Source organism: Tachypleus tridentatus, chromosome 13 (assembly GCF_004210375.1).
Source record: "Tachypleus tridentatus isolate NWPU-2018 chromosome 13, ASM421037v1, whole genome shotgun sequence".
Taxonomy (NCBI): Eukaryota; Metazoa; Arthropoda; class Merostomata; order Xiphosura; family Limulidae; genus Tachypleus; species Tachypleus tridentatus.
Window position 1 is genome coordinate 80,297,035 of NC_134837.1, and position 19,587 is coordinate 80,316,621.

A 19,587-nucleotide genomic window follows, 5' to 3' on the forward strand; every position below is an offset into this window, starting at 1 on the left:
CATCTGGAAATCCAGTAGTAAACGGTATACTTATTGTAACATTCTTGAATTTGACCATTATGGAGACGGTTTAGTTAGAGTGTGTACAATCATCGGGTCTTATTATGCTTGAGATAGGCACGACCTGTGATAAGATCACAGACATTTATCTGGTTCGTGGTGTCTCCTAGTGTCACGCTACAAGGATGGTGAAGAGCTGACCATTGAAAAGTCTTATTTTAAGACCTATAGCACATTATGGGATTTTCTTGGACATGTGAATATTTACATTGTAATCAACTTAGTAACGTCAGAAGCATCTTTTGTACAAACAAAAGTATGAGATAGGAACCACGTAATTTTCTCCACTATTAATCATAAATATTAGTTACACCTACAAGAACTGTATCAATGCCATTGAAATTCATACGGGTTATTATATATGTTTTTTTTTTCTATTCACTAAATGTGATTCGTTGCAAAGAATTAATGCAGTCAGACCTCAACTCTTTCTAAAACGACCTTGCAGGCATTCGAGTTCCACGAGTAAAGAGATATTAAGTTCAGCTTTCATGAATACCTTCCTTGGTTTCCATACTCTAAAGTGTATTTGTTTGACTAGTACAGTAGAGCCAGCTAATCCATGAGTTTGACTTCATCCATTTTAGATCAGAATTTTTGTCCTATTGTGTTAAATCTAATTCTTATAAATTCGAACAGCACAAATTGAAAGCAATGATAAAAGAAGAGACAATATATTAACATTTCTGACAAGAAACAACACTTACATACTGTGTTAAAAACGAATTTTATGTGTTCTAAAACAGCTTTAAATGGGAATTTGTAGGAAAGAAACTATTTGATTCGGTATTTGATAACAGTGACCATACCAAGAGTATAATATCTTAAAACTATATGACTCCATGTCTGATAACATTGACCATACCAACATTGGCTGAAAAGTGTAATGTATTAAAACTATATGACTCCACGTCTGATAACATTTACCATACTACGATTGGCTGAAAAGTGTAATGTATTAAAACTATATGACTCCACGTCTGATAACATTTACCATACTACGATTGGCTGAAAAGTGTAATGTATTAAAACTATATGACATTTACCATACCAAGATTGGCTGAAAAGTGTAATGTATTAAAACTATATGACTCCACGTCTGATAACATTTACCATACTACGATTGGCTGAAAAGTGTAATGTATTAAAACTATATGGCTCCATGACTGATAATAGTGACCATACGAAGGCTGGCTGCATGGTATAATATCTACCAATACCAGTTTTTGTTATCTGTACTTGATTCTGGTGTGTTTGTTCACATCCTCATATTGAACTCATTACACAAGAATATTGGACTGTTAACTAACTGCATAAAAATCAAGTTTTTCAGCCTTTTAATTGGATTAAATTATTATTTTAAGCCTCTGGAAGATTTAAAGCACTTCCAGGTTTAGAATGACGTAAAACCGGTCTAGTTACAATTTTTAACTTTGATTGGATATTTTTATTATACGTACCTTCAGCAGATTAAAAGTGACATGAAACGAAATTTCATTATATAATGAATGTTATTTTGTAATGATTTAATGATGTGCTTTTTGTTTTCAGTTATGAGATGAAGTTCTGTCGTATTTTTTATCTCCTCCAAAAAATCTAGTTTTCGCAGTTATTTCTACTGACTTTATTTTTTAGTTATTTCTATAATCAGTGACCCTGTGTCCCATTACACGTGTAAGTTAACAAACCAAAATAAACATACGTGAAAGTTATTATTTACTGTGGTATCACTCACTTCACGTTCGCAGCATATGTGGAATATACGTGAAGTGGTACAGTGAAGTATCAGAAAGAAATAAAGAATAAGTGGGTCAGACAATGAAAAGAAAGAGATAATAATCTGAGAAGAGTGACTTATGTTGCTGTCCACCTCCTTGTTTGTTGTTTTAAAAAAATCATTATAGGCCTAGAAATTTCTAAGAACAAAACTGACGGGTTTTCGTTAAAGAAATGACAGACTTTGCTGCATTTATTTGGTCCTAGTCAGCCTAAAACTTTCACCACTTTGTTCATATGTATGGTGCGTCATATTTTACTGCCTATATGGCTTTCCTAGTCAATCTAACATTTTAACAGCTTTATTTGTACATTTAATGTTAGACTTTGTGACTACCGTACTCAGCCTAAAGGTTTTACAACTTTGTCCATATACATGGCGTATAAGACAGATTCTACTGCTTATCTATGACTATTGTAGTCGGCGTAATGTTTGTGTACAATTTTGTTCCTAAACTTGGTGTGACAAACTGAGTTGATTATCTATGACTATCGTAGTTGGCCTGATGTTTGTATACACGTTATTCGTATCCCTGGTGTGACAGATTATGCTGTTTATCTGTGACTATTGTAGTTGATGTAATGTTTGTACAAGTTTGTTCATATGCTTGGTGTGACAGACTATGCTGCTTATCTACGACTATTGTAGTTGGTGTAATGTTTGTATACAACGTTATTCGTATACTTGGTGTGACAAACATTGCTGTACGACTATCCTTGTCTGCCATTTGGTTCTATTGTTTGTGCAGCTTTGTTCGTGTGTATAGCGTTTTTAATAAAAGTATTTCAGCTTTATTCGAGTGTTGAAAATATTTGTTTGCTATAATTGCTATCAGATAATATAGTAGTATCTGAAAACTATCAGTGGTAATTGTCACGAATTAGATGTTCATCAACAACTGATAATGAGAGAAAGTATTCAATGATCAACCTTACAAGTTGTTGTACCAGAGTAGGTATTCAATGATCAACCTTACAAGTTGTTGTACCAGAGCAGGTATTCAATTATCAGCCTTACAAGTTGTTGTACCAGAGTAGGTATTCAATTATAATCCTTACAAGTGGTTGTACCAGAGTAGGTATTCAATTATCAGCCTTACAAGTTGTTGTACCAGAGTAGGTGTTCAATTATAATCCTTACAAATGGTTGTACCAGAGCAGGTATTCAATTATCAGCCTTACAAGTAGTTGTACCAAATTAGGCATTCAATGATCAACCTTACAAGTGGTTGTACCAGAATAGGTATTCAGTGATAATTCTTATGTGTCTACTGAATACTGTCGTATGTAGCCTAGCAACATGTGTGTTCTATGTGTATATTTACGTTGTACTGTTTCGTGAGATGTAGTGAGATTTTATATGAATGTTGCATGAGTTTGTCGAAATGAATTAGATGATTTTACCACAGTAGAATTTAGAAAAGCTAATTGTAGTGGTATACTGAAAACTGCTCAGTTCTTGACAACTCTGATACATAAAGATCCAAACGTGAAAGTTGTTTACTAAAAATTAGCATTATGGCAACTTTATAAATATAATAGTACTGTCTGTTTTATGTCCATGTAACTACTTCACAGGATGTGAATGGATTTTCGCCGAATTTGGTATGGTGGTTTATTTGGTTCATGAGAAGATACATGCAAACTTTAAGTTTTGCAGTTTAATTTTTTCGGTTTTTATGGCTCTTTCTTACCATTATCTCACCTCCTCTGGATGAACCTTTACCAAACTGGGTATGAAGGTTCATTGGGTCCATGGGCAGATGGAGATAAATTTTCAGTTTTTTATTTTACGTTTGTTGTTCTTATAGGCAGTTTTATCATTACTTCACTTCCTGTACATGAATTTTCACTAAATTTGGTATGGAGATTCACTGGATCCACATGGATATACCTGTAAACTTACTGTTCTTTTCGTTTTATTAATCATGAAGGTACACAACCTTGGTCCAGAGGACGGGTACTCCATCTAGTTTAAAATATTGTACTAAATAAAAGGCAATAACACAAGTATGCGAATATTGATTTGAATGAAACTCATGCAACAGGTTAAACTAAACACTAAGTTTTGTGATTTTGTTTGTTTTCAAGCTCAGTTACACAGTGAACTATCTCTGGTGTGTCTGCACATTGCGGTTATCGAACCACGATTTTTAGCATTATAAATCCGCAAACTTACCATTAAACGACTATGGAACTAAATATTATAGCTAGTTTGATATTTAGAACATTATGATATTAAAACAGTGTAAGTGCATATCTCACGACTTGAATGCGTAGTAATACAAACTTAGTGAACATTGATTGAAAAATTAGTTACAATTGCTCAGATGGATGAAAATAATTTTTGTTCACCGGCGCAATGATGAATAGATCGGTATTTTTATACCGGTGCAACAATAAAGAGATTGGACTCTGTTTCGGGGTGCAAAAAAGTGAAACTATTTTTTATATACCAGTGCAACGATGAAAATATTGGCTTGTGCAAATCGGTGTAAAGAATGTGTCGATTACTTTCTGCATCACTGTACAAAATAACTAATATTATAAATTTAGATGCTTTTTTTAAAACTAAAAAGTGAAACTATTACAGCTTTCAAGGCCTGAACATTGTGTTCGTGTTAATGATGTTTTGTTTTCATGCAAGGTTTACACCTTGACTGACTAAATGTGAAAGGCAACATTGATGGTTCATTTTAGGAAACTGTCCTTTAGTACAGGGCCGTTGCGTGTTCCATTTCTTAATTCTTGTAAGTAAAGTCGTAATATTACGTCTATTTTGTATGTATAGCTTTAGATGTTTTTAACTGTCCACGCTTCGGGAATATTTATAACTTAGTAGCATATAGAAAGATAGTTTAGAAGATAACAATAACAATTTAATTGTATATGAAACATTATACAGCGCTGCCTAGTTGCAAAAATTGAAGTGAAATTGGTTAGAACCAGTGGCGTGGATAAGTACTATATTTTTTGTTTGTTTGTTATTAAGTACAAAGATATACAATGAGTCATCTATGCTTTGTCAACCGCAAGTATCGAAACCCGATCTTTAAAGTTATAAACTCAATGATTTGTTATGGTTTTTTATTAAACACTTTTTTTAAAGAGTTAAATACGACAATGTTAATAGCGTAATAATGTATCAGTGATGAAGATGAAATAAACCAATTTGTTTTATTTCATATTTATGCAAATACTATTATGCAGATTTTTGCATTATTGCTTACCAATTTTTATTCAGTAGAATAGAAATACTAAAGTAAACATGAGTATAATTAGTTTAATTATGAGAACAATGATAAATGAGAATATTGAGAATCTCGATCTGTATCAGATTTCATTGTTGACCAATGAAAGTATTTAGTACTGATACGTATTTGAATTAAAATATGAGAATGTAAGGTAAATACCTACGAATGTTCAAATACTTTCCTACCTATCAGTAAAATATGAGAATGTAAGGTAAGAACTTACAAATGTTCACATACTCTCATACCTACCAGTAAAATATGAGACTGTAAGGTAAATACCTACGAATGTTCAAATACTCTCACATCTATCTGTAAGATCTGAGAATGTAAGGGAAGAAACTACAAATGTTCAAATACCCTCATACCTATCAGTAAAATATGAGAATCTAAGGTAAGCATCTGTGAATTTTCAAATGCACTCATTCCTATCTTTAATTTTACAAGTAAAATAAAAGAACAATTGACCTGGTGGTGTTTGGCGTTCAATTCGCAATCTGTGTGTCGCGGGTTCGAATAACACCACCAAATATCCTCGCCCTTTTAGCAGTGAAGCGCGGCTTGTACGTTCATTTGACAGGTGTGAAGCTGAAGTTGTATAGTTTGCGTCCCGTTATGGATAAAAAAAACAAACTCCCTCGACACACTTTTGTGTCGTGGTTGTGTTATGAAAGTTACTGTCAAAATCCCGCTAATTGATCTGATAAAAGTAGCAAAAGAGCGCTTTCGGTGAGTGGTGTTTACTAACTGCATTTTCTGTAGTGTGTCACTTCTACATTAGAAACATATCTCCCACAAGAACCTTTATACGAAACTCAATAAACAAACAATAGAAATTTAAGTCTTTTTTTATCTATTCAAACTATAACTTAAATTGACTATGAATAGATAGGAAGAATAGATTTAGATACGTCTTTACGGTGATTCCCAGTCAAGAAGATTTCTATTGTTATGCACTGTCATCATGCCTTACAGCCTGAGTGAGCATACCACACTCACATCTTCAGGGACATTGACTACACCAACTCCCTCCTACCACTTTCCCCTAAGATTCTTGTCAATTTTAGAAATTATACACGATATGGAGACATACGTAAATTCATCACGTTTAAAGGATATTTGGTACTTAAATAAAAAAGTCAAACATAAGATGGGTTATGGTATTAAACGAAAGGCCACTTGGGAGTAACTTGTAGGAGAGAAAAGATAGACATAAAATACCCAAGAACTGATAGCTAGTTCTGTTGACTAAATTCGTTCCCTCTCAACCATCAGTTCAAACGCTGTCGAGCTACGAAGAAGCTAACTTTGAGAAAGCTAAGGCGCAAATAGTTAATTTCAGTAGGCTAAGTTCCTAAATGGATGAAGTTCAAAAAGAGGGTTAACAACTGCAAACAAATGTCAAATTATGCAATCCAAAAGAAATATTTGGATTCAGTTTAAAAGTGACAATGCCAAGGAATTCGTTTTTTCACGTTATTTTTTTACACGTTCTTTTATTTTCAAATATCTAAACCAGTGATTATGGATAAATTTAATTTGTTATTTATTCACCTGTTCTAATCAACTTATTTTTTAACTCTGGATAACGTGTGCAGAAATACATCAACGAGTAATAACGTTTAAAACTGTCATCCAATTTAGTTTTTCTGTGAGTAATTTAGCGTAACTATACATGGTTAGATCTTGAGGATATCAGGGTTGTTGGCAGAGGTGGAAGAGAAGGATCTCTATAGGAAGAAATTGGCAATGTTCGTGATTACACGTGAGAAGTGCATAGAGATTCTGGAAATAGACATTTCAAGGTGCTGTTGTCTTAGCCTAGAATGTGGAACAGTTTTGCTCACGTTGTTTAACGGTAAAGTCTTTGTACTGTTGCAGGGTGTAAAAAATAAAAAAAAACTGAATTTTCACGCTGATATATGAGTCGAAGAAACAAAAAACATTACCACACATATAATCGGATATCTCACACTTAAAGATAAATTATGCGTGGAAAACAAAACAAAACGTGGAACATGTTCACTTAGCGCTTTGATAATTTATGGCAGTTGATTAGCCTAAAGTTATAAACTGTTTGGTATTGCATTGTGAATCTTTACTGAATTACTTCATTCGAAGAAAATACCGAAAACAACCCATACAGTAAATATTAAATACACACTAATTAAAATGTTTTAATTGTATATTATTAGTAATCAATACCTAATTGTCACTCTATTTAGTTCTTGTTATGGGAAGTCTTAAAGAAATATATGTCAAATAAGGCGCGGTTCCAAGTACGTAGAGGTTGTTGACATTTAGATAACTTTATATAAGAGTATAAGGACTTTTAACATCATATGATAACATAGTTTTCAAATCATGTTTCAAATAGAAATTTCTGAAAAAAGAATAAACTTAATGAATAAAATATGTAGCCTAAATTTAGGCCCATGCATTAACATGTAGTTTTAAAAAATAATGAATAAGGAGAGTGTTTTTTGTTTTTATTTTGTTTTAGCGAAAAGTTACATAATGGGATATATGCGCTCTTGTCCAAAGTGGGAAATGGAATCGCGGATTTTAAATTCGTAAAGTTAGCTTTGACCTTCTGGGCGAGAATTATCAACCGAAAAATATCTCAAAAGTGAGATATCAAAAGTGAGTTTAAATATCTTAAAGTAAGAAATAACTAACTGTATTTGACTCCCTGAAGAACACCTACTTATTCTATGAATTTTTAGAATTGAATGCTTAGTCACTTGATCAAAAACATTTCTATTTACTGAAGAGAGCAATTTAAACTTTAGCAAAAAGTCAAAGAGGGTTTGATTTTGGTTTGTAAAGAATTTCGCGCAAAAGCTACATTAGAGTTATCAGTGCTACCCGTTCCTTATTTAGCAAGTAAGAAAACGAGTCATCACCACTCACCACCATGTCTTTAGCTATTCGTTTATTAACAAATAGTGAGATTGACCGTAAGATTACAACGTCCCAACAGCTGAAAGGGCGAACATGTTTGGTGGAATAAGAATTCGAACCCGCGACCCTCAGATTGCAAGCCAAGCATCCTTACCACCAGGCTGTACCATAAAAAGAGATAAAAATAATACTTTAAGGTAAAAAGGTTAAAGTGATTTGTTAAAATCTTTACTTAAAACGAAAACAATTTTTATATGTAAAATATCACAACGCATTCTTCTATTACCTATGCGGCTATATGATTTTGTAACAATAACGTAATTAGTTCTGCTAATGTTGTATAAGTGACATGTATTTGTATTTTTGTTGTTTGCGCAGAGTTGCACAATGAGCTCTTAACATTCTTTCCACAGAGGGAAATCGAATCCCGGATTTTACCGTTGTAAGTCCTAAGACTTATCTCTGAACCACCGGAAGATTAATATTTTGTATTCATGATAAAATTGTTAAGGCTATAAACTACAGTCCCTGATTTTGAACTACTGACCAGAGGAATGGTAGTCAGTTATCAGCATCTTACTATCCACCATCCATGCTATGGGATTTACTGTCACTTTCATGATGCACCCATAGGAGCGTGAATTATTTTACTGTATCACACAGCTTCAAACCAGTCACGACAGCTCTTAAATATGCGCCCAAAGTTTTATCCTTCATTTCAAATTAAAAGAATAGTTTAAAATTAAAAAAAACACATATGTTAACAATGCTTCCTCAATTCCATTTTCGCGTATGGAAAATACCAATTATTATTTCCATCGGTATATACACTGTTAATAGGCTAAAGCACTTTTGCGAGCTTTCCAAATACACATTTGTAGAGAATTACATATAAACGGGAGTTGATCACGTAATGTTCTAGGTTATTAACAAAGCTTCATAACTTCAGAATGCAGACATACCATGTATCATCTACCCATTTGTTTTAATATGGACATTTCATTTATTCAAGTGTATGCAATTTTCACACAGACTCTTAGCCAAGAAAGTCATCACTAAATTCCTTTCGCTCTTGCTATCTATTGTTCTGAATCATTCACCAAAAGTATCTTCTCTGTATTCCCATGAAAAAGGTTTCTCCAAAGTTGTAAATGCTATATGTCGAATTAAACAATGACCTTTTCCACTGAGAATCAGGTGATGATTCGAGAATATAAACTACTTTGTGTTTCATTGGAAATGGCCAACAATTACATGAGTAGTTTATGCGCCATGATAAAACTTGCATTGTTATTTCATATATTTAATGCTATATTTTCTCAATTTGGAATAGGTTTAGCTTCAAATAAGCTTTTAGATCTATTTATACTAAGACAGATAATATTTACTTCATAATTTTAAGTAAGTTAAGAATTGGATTTGTAAGCTATCCAGTTGCTATTATTTATTCTAGGTCCTTAAATAGTGGGCAAGTGCCTGAAAATTAGAAGTTAGCTAATGATACTCCTTTTTTCAGGGGAGGTAATAAGAATTGTCTCTCAAGTATAGGTTTATAAGTCTTACATTGGGGATGGGAAAGGGTTTTTAAAGTCTCGAGAAAAGATATTTGTAAAGTCATTTAACAAAGTTTAATATTTTGCTGCATAATCAGCATGTCTCACAAGAGGAATTTTTTCTGTTTCTGAAGAGGCTGCTACTCATGTAGATGAGGTACAGGTGTGTCTGGAACTTCAGGAAGTATTTGTCATATAAGAGGTTATTTAAAAAAATATCTATGTATGTGTGTGTTTTCTTATAGCAAAGCCACATCGGGCTTTCTGTTAAGTTCACCGTGGAGAATCGAACCACTGATTTTAGCATTGTAGATTCGTAGACTTACCGCTGTGCCAGCGAGGGACGTATGTGTGGGTGATAGATTGAATTATTGGACAGAAAATTTACTAGATGGAAGAAACCAGAGAGTTGTTATAAATGGAGTTCAGTCAATCTGGATTAATGTCACGGTGTGGGTGACCTCAGGACGCAGTGTTAAGACCTTTGCTCTTTCTGTTTTTTTCAACAATGACATAGATAAGGAAATGGCTAATAAATTAATCACATTTACTGTTGATATTAATGTTTTGGATGTTTCTAGCTGTAGAGAGGATACTGCCGGTTTAAACATTGGTGTGTTAGTTAGATAAATGGCAAATGGCTTTTAATGATAGTAAAGTTAAGATAATGCAGGTAATATATCACATTTTGAATTACGTGTATTATTTTGATAGAAATAACCTTAACAGTGTTATGAAAGAAAAAGGTGTTGGTTCTTTGGTTCATCAGATCTTTGTGTCATTCAAGCAATATTTGCTGTATTAGTTTCTTAACAAATAATAATTTAATTTGTATAAATAGAAATATTGAATGCATGTCTAAAAAGGTTATAATGTTAGTGTATAGGTTATTATTTTGACAACACTCATTTTGAGTACTGTGTTCAGTCTTGAGTTTCTTACCTTAAAAAGTACAATGAATTATAAGAAGGAAACGAGGGTTATTAAAATGCTATTTTGAACGGAAAGGTTGTCATATGAGGATAGGTTAAGATCTCTGGGATTATTTTATCTTGAAAAAAAAGAAACGTTAGAGATAATCTAATTGAGATATTTAAGGGAATTGATGGTGTTGATACATCGTATTGTTTCGTACCTAATGGTGAGAATGATAAGACTAGACAACAAAAATATATAGTTTGTCATTGTATGAGCTATCTTAAGCTAAGTGTGGTTTCCTTATGTAGTTTAAGCTAAGAATTAATAAATATTTGAATGATAATGACTTTCTTTGATGTTTTATTTTCATTCTAGAGTTTAGTATGAACAACCAAGACGGACCAACATGTCCTTTTTTATTTTAAATTATATATACATATACATTCTATAGAAAACTTTTCTCAAGTAAAGCCAAATATTTGTGTTTAAAAGAGAGATGGTTTCATTTTGTCATGTATTGTATCCAGTCTCTTTCATCCTTCAAACCTAGTCAAACTAACAAAACTCAAACCTACACCATGATATATTTATGGATTAAATTTACTGTTATCGTATGAACCTATCTTGTCATTCGTGAGTAATTTTAGTGCTGAGAATAACACAAATAATGTTTGTTTGTTTGAAATTAAGTCCAAAGTTATATAATGGGCTATCTGTGTTCTGCTTACCACAGGTATCGAAATCAGAATTATAACATTGTAAGTTTGCAGACATACCGTTATGTCATTGGCGGGCTACAAATTAGGTAAGAGAAAGAAACTTTCTGGGCCAGATCCACAAAACGTTTCGCAGGATTTTCCGTTTTATCTTGACGTGTGTAAAATCCTTGTACACTTCTGTTGTGTTATTGAGCTCAAATAAGCATTTTCAATGAGCCAAGTGACTTATAAGAAAAAGGAAGAATTGGTTTCTAAAGGGATAGAGTTCTCTGAGATGATTGTTGGATCTAGGAGAAGTCCCTGGGTGTTAAGCTTTTTCCAATGCTGTGAAATTCTATGACGTTTTTCTTATGGTAGCTACGGTCTCAAGAAGAGACATTAGAATGACTTATTGAGTTATTCCCCTAAGTATCGATATTAGTTCAAGGAAAGCATAAACAAGTAAGACTCATTGTAATGGTGTTGCATCTAATAAGTCATTGAATGAACTGGATGAACTTTGCCAACCAAAATAACACAACCCCATCTCTGATTGAGGCTATCGAAGACTAATATAGAAAGAATAGAGGTGCCATTAATGTATAAAGTCCAGTGGCAAGTGAAAGAACGAGTTAAAATTAGTGAAATTGGTGATAAACGAGGCCGTAACAAATTACTAATGGATAGGAGGAATTCTGTCTGGGTGATGACAGGTCACAGAGTAGCCTGAATATGTGCAGAACTGATGACAAATGATATCGTTCAGATTATTTGAGTGCAGAGTTCCTTGAGACTACACTATTCTCTCAATGTTTAGAGCATTTCAGCTTTGGGCTGGCCAATAACTTATAGATAAAAGGTAGTTGCCTCAAACACAGATCTCTATGAATGAGGTAAATCAAATTTCACATCCAGTATTTAAAAGTGTGGATAAAGAGAATCTTGACCAGTCCCTGAAATATTTTAGGTGTATAATTTCTTAGAATGGTTGATCTGAAGAATATTTTTAGATGTTCTATCTCTTTCCATTGTACTAAGTTCAAGGTTTACAAGAGAGATACCACAAAAAGTTTATTTGCTTATTTATACAATATTTGCAATGTCCTTGACAAACTATGAGTGTGTCTTTATCAACAAGGTATCTAAGAAACTACCTGGAGAATCAATAAACCATCACTTCAATGTGCGAAATACTTTCAGTTCAACAGAGGTAGCATATATATGTTGAGACAAGATTCATAGCAATAACTATGAATAACGGTTATAATAGAGTAAAAGGTCTGCAGAAGCAGCTACTGTGGTGATAACTAATGAAAATGCCTTTACCCAGGTGTCTTCATTACGGTGAACTCAATCTGTGCCGAGAGTTAACTTAACACCCACAAATCCTGGCATTGCAATACATGCACATTAGTTCTTAGTGTGTAGGTAAGGCTACTTGATCGTCCAATGGTGTTTATGTTACAGTCTCTACCAATGATGTCCCCGACCAAGATGGGAATCATTAATGATTTTGACTAAAATTGGTTGATTTCGCCATATATTAAGCACTTGAAGCTAAACAACCATACTATACAATGTACACTGAATTATTTTCTGGCAAATGATGATATAATGGATTTGAATAGAAAAGTATGTCTCTTACTATGACAAGGAAGTGTCAGTTGAAGAATGAAAGTTGTCATATCCAATCTTGGGATGTATGTACTGTAGAAATTATCTGTCAGTTTTACCTGTGTGATACGTGAACTAAGATTGTGTAAGAGAGTTACCCCACGTAGGCCAGGCTAGACCCAAGAATTATATGAGTGTATGTAGCAGAGGGAAACACAGTATTTCAAGGTACACAAGTATTGTTATATTCCATTGTTTGCTAAGGACAAGATTTAGAACGTTGGTGCTGAATAACATGATCTTTGAGCTAACGTATGAAATACGCTGTTTCCTGTCCAAAAAACAAGAAGCATTAGTTCAGACAGTAATCTGTCCAAGTAAGGTTGAAAGTACGTCATGCTAAAAAAGGATGCAATATGGTAACAGAGTAGCAGTGATAAGACTGTTAATTAGCATATATCCCAACATTGAGACTACATCTGTCTTTAGTTTGTGCAAACAAAATGGAATTGGCTCGCCTTTGCAGAACAAACTCTTACCTTAACAGATTGGTTTGTTAACACAAAAGTTACAGCATTTGTGTGATGTACATAAGCATGTTCACAAACTGCATCCGTAAATTACTCACAAATATATCATACATTTGCTAGCATAGGAATCAAAATTTGAGGCTTATGAGTTAAAGGAGCACAAGAGAAGAGTACTGCCTGATGTCATCTTCACTCAATCGACAAGGAGGAAAGAACTGAAACTGATTTTATGCATCGAATATGATAAGAAAATGAATCTTAGAAAGGTGAAAGATATCCTTGAAAATCATCTGTTGAAAACATTTTGACTGATACATCTTGGATTAACAATTATCACAGCTATTGAATGTACAATTAGTGACTGAGAAGAGATGATGTTCCTTACTTTATGATTTGTTAAACATAATTTCATATGAGAGATATCCACATGATATCAAGTTATAAACACTCGATTATTACACAGTTCACACTGCCAGTGTTAGTAAAGTATAGAGCACCAACAGATTGCGAGACTGAAAGTGGTCACTAGGATTTGAAAAAATAATTCAAAGAGATTGGTACCCCATACTATCAAGTGTCATTTGATGTTTTCAAAGAACTGATTATACCATATAACCAAATGCTGGAAGTTCTATGGAGCAGACCGCATTATTTTTCTAGACTCTTCCCGTTACGCTGAAATGTGTGTATAGCTCATCCATGTGCAGTGAGTGAGTTATATTCTGAGTCTCCAGAGAATATAAATCAGATTTTTATCTGTCTCAGGAATAGTCCTTGTTTCACTAAACTTGCTTTAATTTACTGTATCAGGAACAGTCCTTGTTTCACTTAACTTGCTTCAATTTACTTTTTTGTGACGCTAACTGTAGCAAACGGATCGACTTGTGTATTGCATAACTTGTGTTAGCAGCATTTTAGAACAGTTAACGTGTTATTATCTAGTGTTATTCTCAGCCTGGGTTGGTCTGAGTGTATATCATTATATAATAAGTGAGAATACAGATGTTCGTTCTGACCAAAATAATTTACATATCAAAAGTTTTAACTTCGCTAAATTCTGACAGTACATATTTAATAATGTGATAATGAAAATAATATACTGAGTTTAACCGGCAATATATCTTAGTATTTTAAAGAATTACAGCTACTATAGTGTTGTTAACAGAAGTGGTTCAGTGGATTACCACGGTTATGACATGCAAATAAAAGGTAATTTGTCTTACGTTTCTAGTATATGTGACCACGATGATGTAGGTAAATGGGAATATACGTTTATGAACATATCATATACGTGTGTGTTATTAAGCAACATATGGTGGGAAAAAACGATTCAAAATTTGATATGAAAGAAGCTGTCACTACCAACATTTAGAACTTTATTTAAAGATAAATTATACTTGATTTATTAATGCTTTATAGAGAATGTTTTCATTTTGACATTGAAATATTCACCATGTAGTGGATTTTCATAGATGATATAAAATTTTGCTTCTTTGTACCAGTGTCTCAAAATCCAACTTTAAGAGTATTCAGCTCAAGAATTTACCACTGAATCAATGGAAGAGGGCAGAGATGAAACAATGGATAAGCTCAATGCTGAATACAGTCATGATGCATGGGCATGCAGACTATAAATGTACAGCTAGAGACAAAAAGCGACACCCACAAGGTGCTGCTTTGCAGTCACCTCTTTTTGTATTTAGCTTGCATCTGAAAGACGTGTGATGTGGGGTGAGATGTTGATATTTCCATGGTCAGAAGTTAAAGGTTGGTACATTTGCAGCGACTAGGCTATTTCAGATACTTATACAGGGTCCATGTTTACAGTTCTACCCTTTACCTCCCCTATGAAGCTGAGATCTGTTTAGATAACAACCACAGAATGATGAACGTAATTTTGGAAGTATTAAATAGTTGTGTTAGCTGATGCTAGCCCCCAGTGCCACAGTGGTATGTCTGTGGACTTACAACACTACAAATCGAATTTCTTTACCCGCGTTGGGCAGGACACAGTTAGCCCATTGTGTAGTTTTGTGCTTAACTTCAAACAAAGAAGCTGTTACCATGGTAATAGTAATAGTGGTCAGCACAGTGAAATCAACTAAGTTTTAGTGAATCGGGTCATCCATACGGGCAAGATATACATTAACTACAAGCAATAAGGCGTGAGGAAATGTTAACCTATATCAACGTTACGTGACAAATATTATATGTATGTAAATAGTTATCGTTTGCAGCCTGTTTTTCACAACATCAGACTTACACCTTTACCTGAATTTATTATCTATTATAATTCACTTGACATCAGAGACATTACCGTCACTTTTGTTATTTGTTATCAAGTACTTGATTAATTGGTCGTTGACTAGTTTTACCAAATGTTTTGCATACTTTTTAAATGCTGATCTGTTTACATTCTTACATGAGAAATTACATCTTAGTCAAGAACCTAGTGATCCATGGTTAATCTCTGCTTGGGCCCTTAAGGTCAAAATGTCGAATTCCTGATGCCTGCCGACCCTTCATCGGCAGTGTCACTAATATCTTAGTGATTGCTATAAATCATATTATAGCTGTATTACATATGTTAGTGTCCTACACTGCTGGACAAAATCTTAAGACCAATGAACATAAAAAAATATGCATTTTGCATCGTTAGACTCAATCACTTATTTGAGTAGAGCTTCAAAAGATGAAAATAAGAAAAGGGAAAATAAAAATAAAAAACTTTTTTTAGCATTTAATACGGAAAATGTGAACACTATGAAATTAGCCTAAATACTAGCTGGTCGATATAGGCGTTTGAAGAAGGCTGGCTGGAATGTTATTCCAAGTGGTGAAGTTGGCTTCACGAAGATCATGCACTATTTGGAATTGACGTTTATTTCTATAGACGTCCCTTGCCATCTACCCCGAAACATTTTCAATGGGGTTCAGGTTCGGGCGAACACGCTGGATGGTCCAAAAGAATCACGTTATTCGTCATGAAAAAGTCCTTTGTCCTGCGGGCATTGTGGATTGTAGCGTTGTCCTGCTGAAAGATCCAGTCATTTCTACACAAGCGAGGGCCTTTAGTCAATAAGGATGCTCTCTCCAACACGCCAATGTAGCCAGCTGTTGTTTGACGCCCCTGTATAACCTGAAGCTCCATTGTTCCATGGAAGGAGAAAAACCCCAGATCATGATGGAACCTCCTCCACTGTGCCGTGTAGAAAATGTCTCTGGTGAGATATCCTTATCGTGCCAGTAACGTTGGAAGCCATCTGGACTATCTAGGTTAAATTTTTTCTCATCATAGAACAAAACCTTCTTCCACTTTTCTATGACCCATGTTTGGTGCTTCTCAGCAGTTTAACCGAGCTGTTTCGTCGTGTGAAAAGAGGCGTGGCCTTTAAAGATGTTTACTGTTTTTTAAAGCCTTTCTCTTGTAGATGTCGTCTTATTGTTCTTGAGCTGCATTCTGCGTCCGTGAAGGCCTTAATTTGGTTTGACGATAGGCTGGTGTCTTGCCGGACAACCCGTCGAATCCTCCTGCTCAACGTTGGCAAAATTTTCTTTGGCCAACTACTTGAAATTCTCGTTCCATATCCCTCAGGGCTTTTAAAGAAATTTGCAACAGCAGTTTTACTACGCCCAATCTCACCAGCGATGGCACGTTGAGAGAGACTTTGCTTTTGCAGCTCGACAATTCTGCCACGTTCAAACTCTGTGAACTTTTTAGCCTTTGCCATGTTTTTGCCCAATGTAACACAGGAGATGTTAGTGTGAGATGTTGACAACGCTAATGCTTTAACACAAATGACTAATTTTTTTTACGTTTTTACCGATTAACTCTTCGTTTCAGTATGGACTTAAACTTTTGACCAGCTAGTATTTAGGTTAATTTCATAGGGTTCACATTTTCCCCATCAAATGCTAAAACGTTTTTTATTTTTATTTTCCCTTTTCTTATTTCCTTCTTTCAAAGCTCTACTCAAATAAATAGTTGAGTCTAACAACGCAAAATGCATATTTTTTCTTTATGTTCATTGGCCAGCAGTGTATCACGTGTATCTGTTCTTCATCCTCTTCTTACTTTTGGATTTTTATATCCTTATTGCGAGGAAGTTTGATGAAACACGCTGGGCTGGAGAAGAATTACGAAATGATCCACATATTGGAATAAAACTAATTACAACCTTGAATAGAATTTAAGAAAAGGGTAAGTGACCAGTATGATAGCATCGTAATATTTCTACTATAATAAATTCAAGTGAGAAAACGTTACCTCGAGAAGGTAATAAAACATCTGTGAAGAGTGGAGATTGAGGAATGGACAGTCCAATTTACGTATTAAACACCCAAGTATCTATTGTAAATGCGTTCTACAGTTACAACTCACCCCCTACTTGGGCGGTAGGAAGATCCAAACTGAGAGGAGTAATTTAAGGTATCAAAGGAAGGACAAAAAAAAAAAAAAGAGTTGGAGGAGAGAGACGCTCTAGAGAAAATTGTGCGAATCACCAAGAAGTTCCTACCTAGAGTAATACCAAGTACAGGTGAACAAAGTCAGAGGAAGAAAGGGAAAGAACAATATAACAAAGTTTACCCTTCTTCATTGACAACTTATCATTTTAATGTTGTGATACAAGAAGTAAACTGTGTCCTTCTTTTTAATCTAAGGTATGTATACTGAATTTCTTATGGTTCAAAAAAATATGGGCCCGGCATGGCCTGGTAGATTAAGGCGTTCGACTCGTAATCTGAAGGTTGCGAGTTCGCATCCCCGTCGCACCAAACATGCTCGCCCTTTCAGCCGTTGGGGCGTTATAATATGACGGTCAATTCCACTATTCGTTGGTAGAAGTGTAATTCAACAGTCGGCAGTTAGTGATGATAACTACCTGCCTTTCCTCTAGTTTTACACTGCTAAATTATGGACGGTTAGCGCAGGTCGCCCTTGAGTAGTTTTGCGCGAAATTCAAAACAAAAAAAAAAGCAAAGAATATATTTCAGCAAAGTTAAACTTTGTAGATTTCAAAAAATAAGGAATTATACACAGTTCAGTTCCACTAACGTGTTATAACGTGCTATTAATTTAGGATGAGTAACTTATGGTAAGACCCCTTAACCCGCAAGGCCTACTTACTCTACACTAATAATATATATTTTCGTCATAGTATTTAGCCGAAATGTACGACATTGTTCTACGCTAATACACACGTTCTTTTGTGCTATTGTCTTGTGTCTGGAACGAGGCTTTCCTGGTCCCCGCTAGGAACATTCAATTTATTACTTAAGGCATGAGTGATTTAAACGCAATTTCTGAATACAGTTTAAATTATAGTTGTTATGAGCTAGATGGAGACATTTTATCACATCTTGGTGGTTCTTATAGATAAAACAACCCACAACCAGAAGCAGATTTTTTCAATAAGCGAAAAAAATGCTCTGTTTAGTGTTTGTTTCAATTAGAAATAAGATTTTGATAAATCATGATTCATTTTTAAAATCTTCTGCCTTATCATGGAATTAATAAAAATAATATATTTTGATAAAAAATTATAAGGAAGGTGTTGATTTAAATTTTATTGTTGTATAATCAGTATTCAACGCGTTTATTTTAATATATTTTGCATTTAGAAAAGGTTTATTTTATACTTTTTAACTGTGCATTGTTTTGCTTTGATATTAAGGGGCGTATTCTTCTTAAGATATGCATTGTTCTGTGTTACATGATACTCTTCTGTTGTCATGTTATGAATGTCAATGATCATAGCTCGAGGTATTGCTTTTGTAATATATATATATATATCAATGGATCAATGTGGGATCATCAGATACTTCCAAAGCATATGAGAGCAAATTTTTGACACTCACTAAATACAAAAAGTTTGACTCATTCACAAAATCCAATGAATTCGAAGAATATCCAAAGAAATTGATCAGCCAGTCACTAACAATTAAGTCCTCAATGAAAACAAAATAAAATCGATAGTCACCGTTTTCTTCTTATTCCTATAAAACCCCAGGAATGTTGGAGATTAATTATATATATATAGTAATATTCATATCTGGCACAACAATAAATGTCTTCTTATTATAATTAACAACGTGGTGGCCCTGAAAAAAAAATATGTGTAGTTTAAAAGGTTCCCTGCAGCTGTGGCCAAACATACATTAGATAACTGGAAGACTCATAAAACAAAGGTTAAAAGAACATGCAGAAACAATGCCACTTTTAAACCCAGATAAATCAGTCATAGCAGAGAACGAGAACAGCAAATATACTGGACAAGGAGGA

The 19,587-nt window shown here is 34.1% G+C and overlaps 1 long non-coding RNA gene across 1 annotated transcript in view; it reads right to left on the reverse strand.

Annotated features, from left to right (window-relative positions):
• LOC143239817 (uncharacterized) overlaps positions 1-19,587 on the reverse strand; it is a 138,305-nt gene that overhangs the window by 105,566 nt on the left and 13,152 nt on the right. The gene's annotated exons all lie outside the window — the stretch shown is intronic.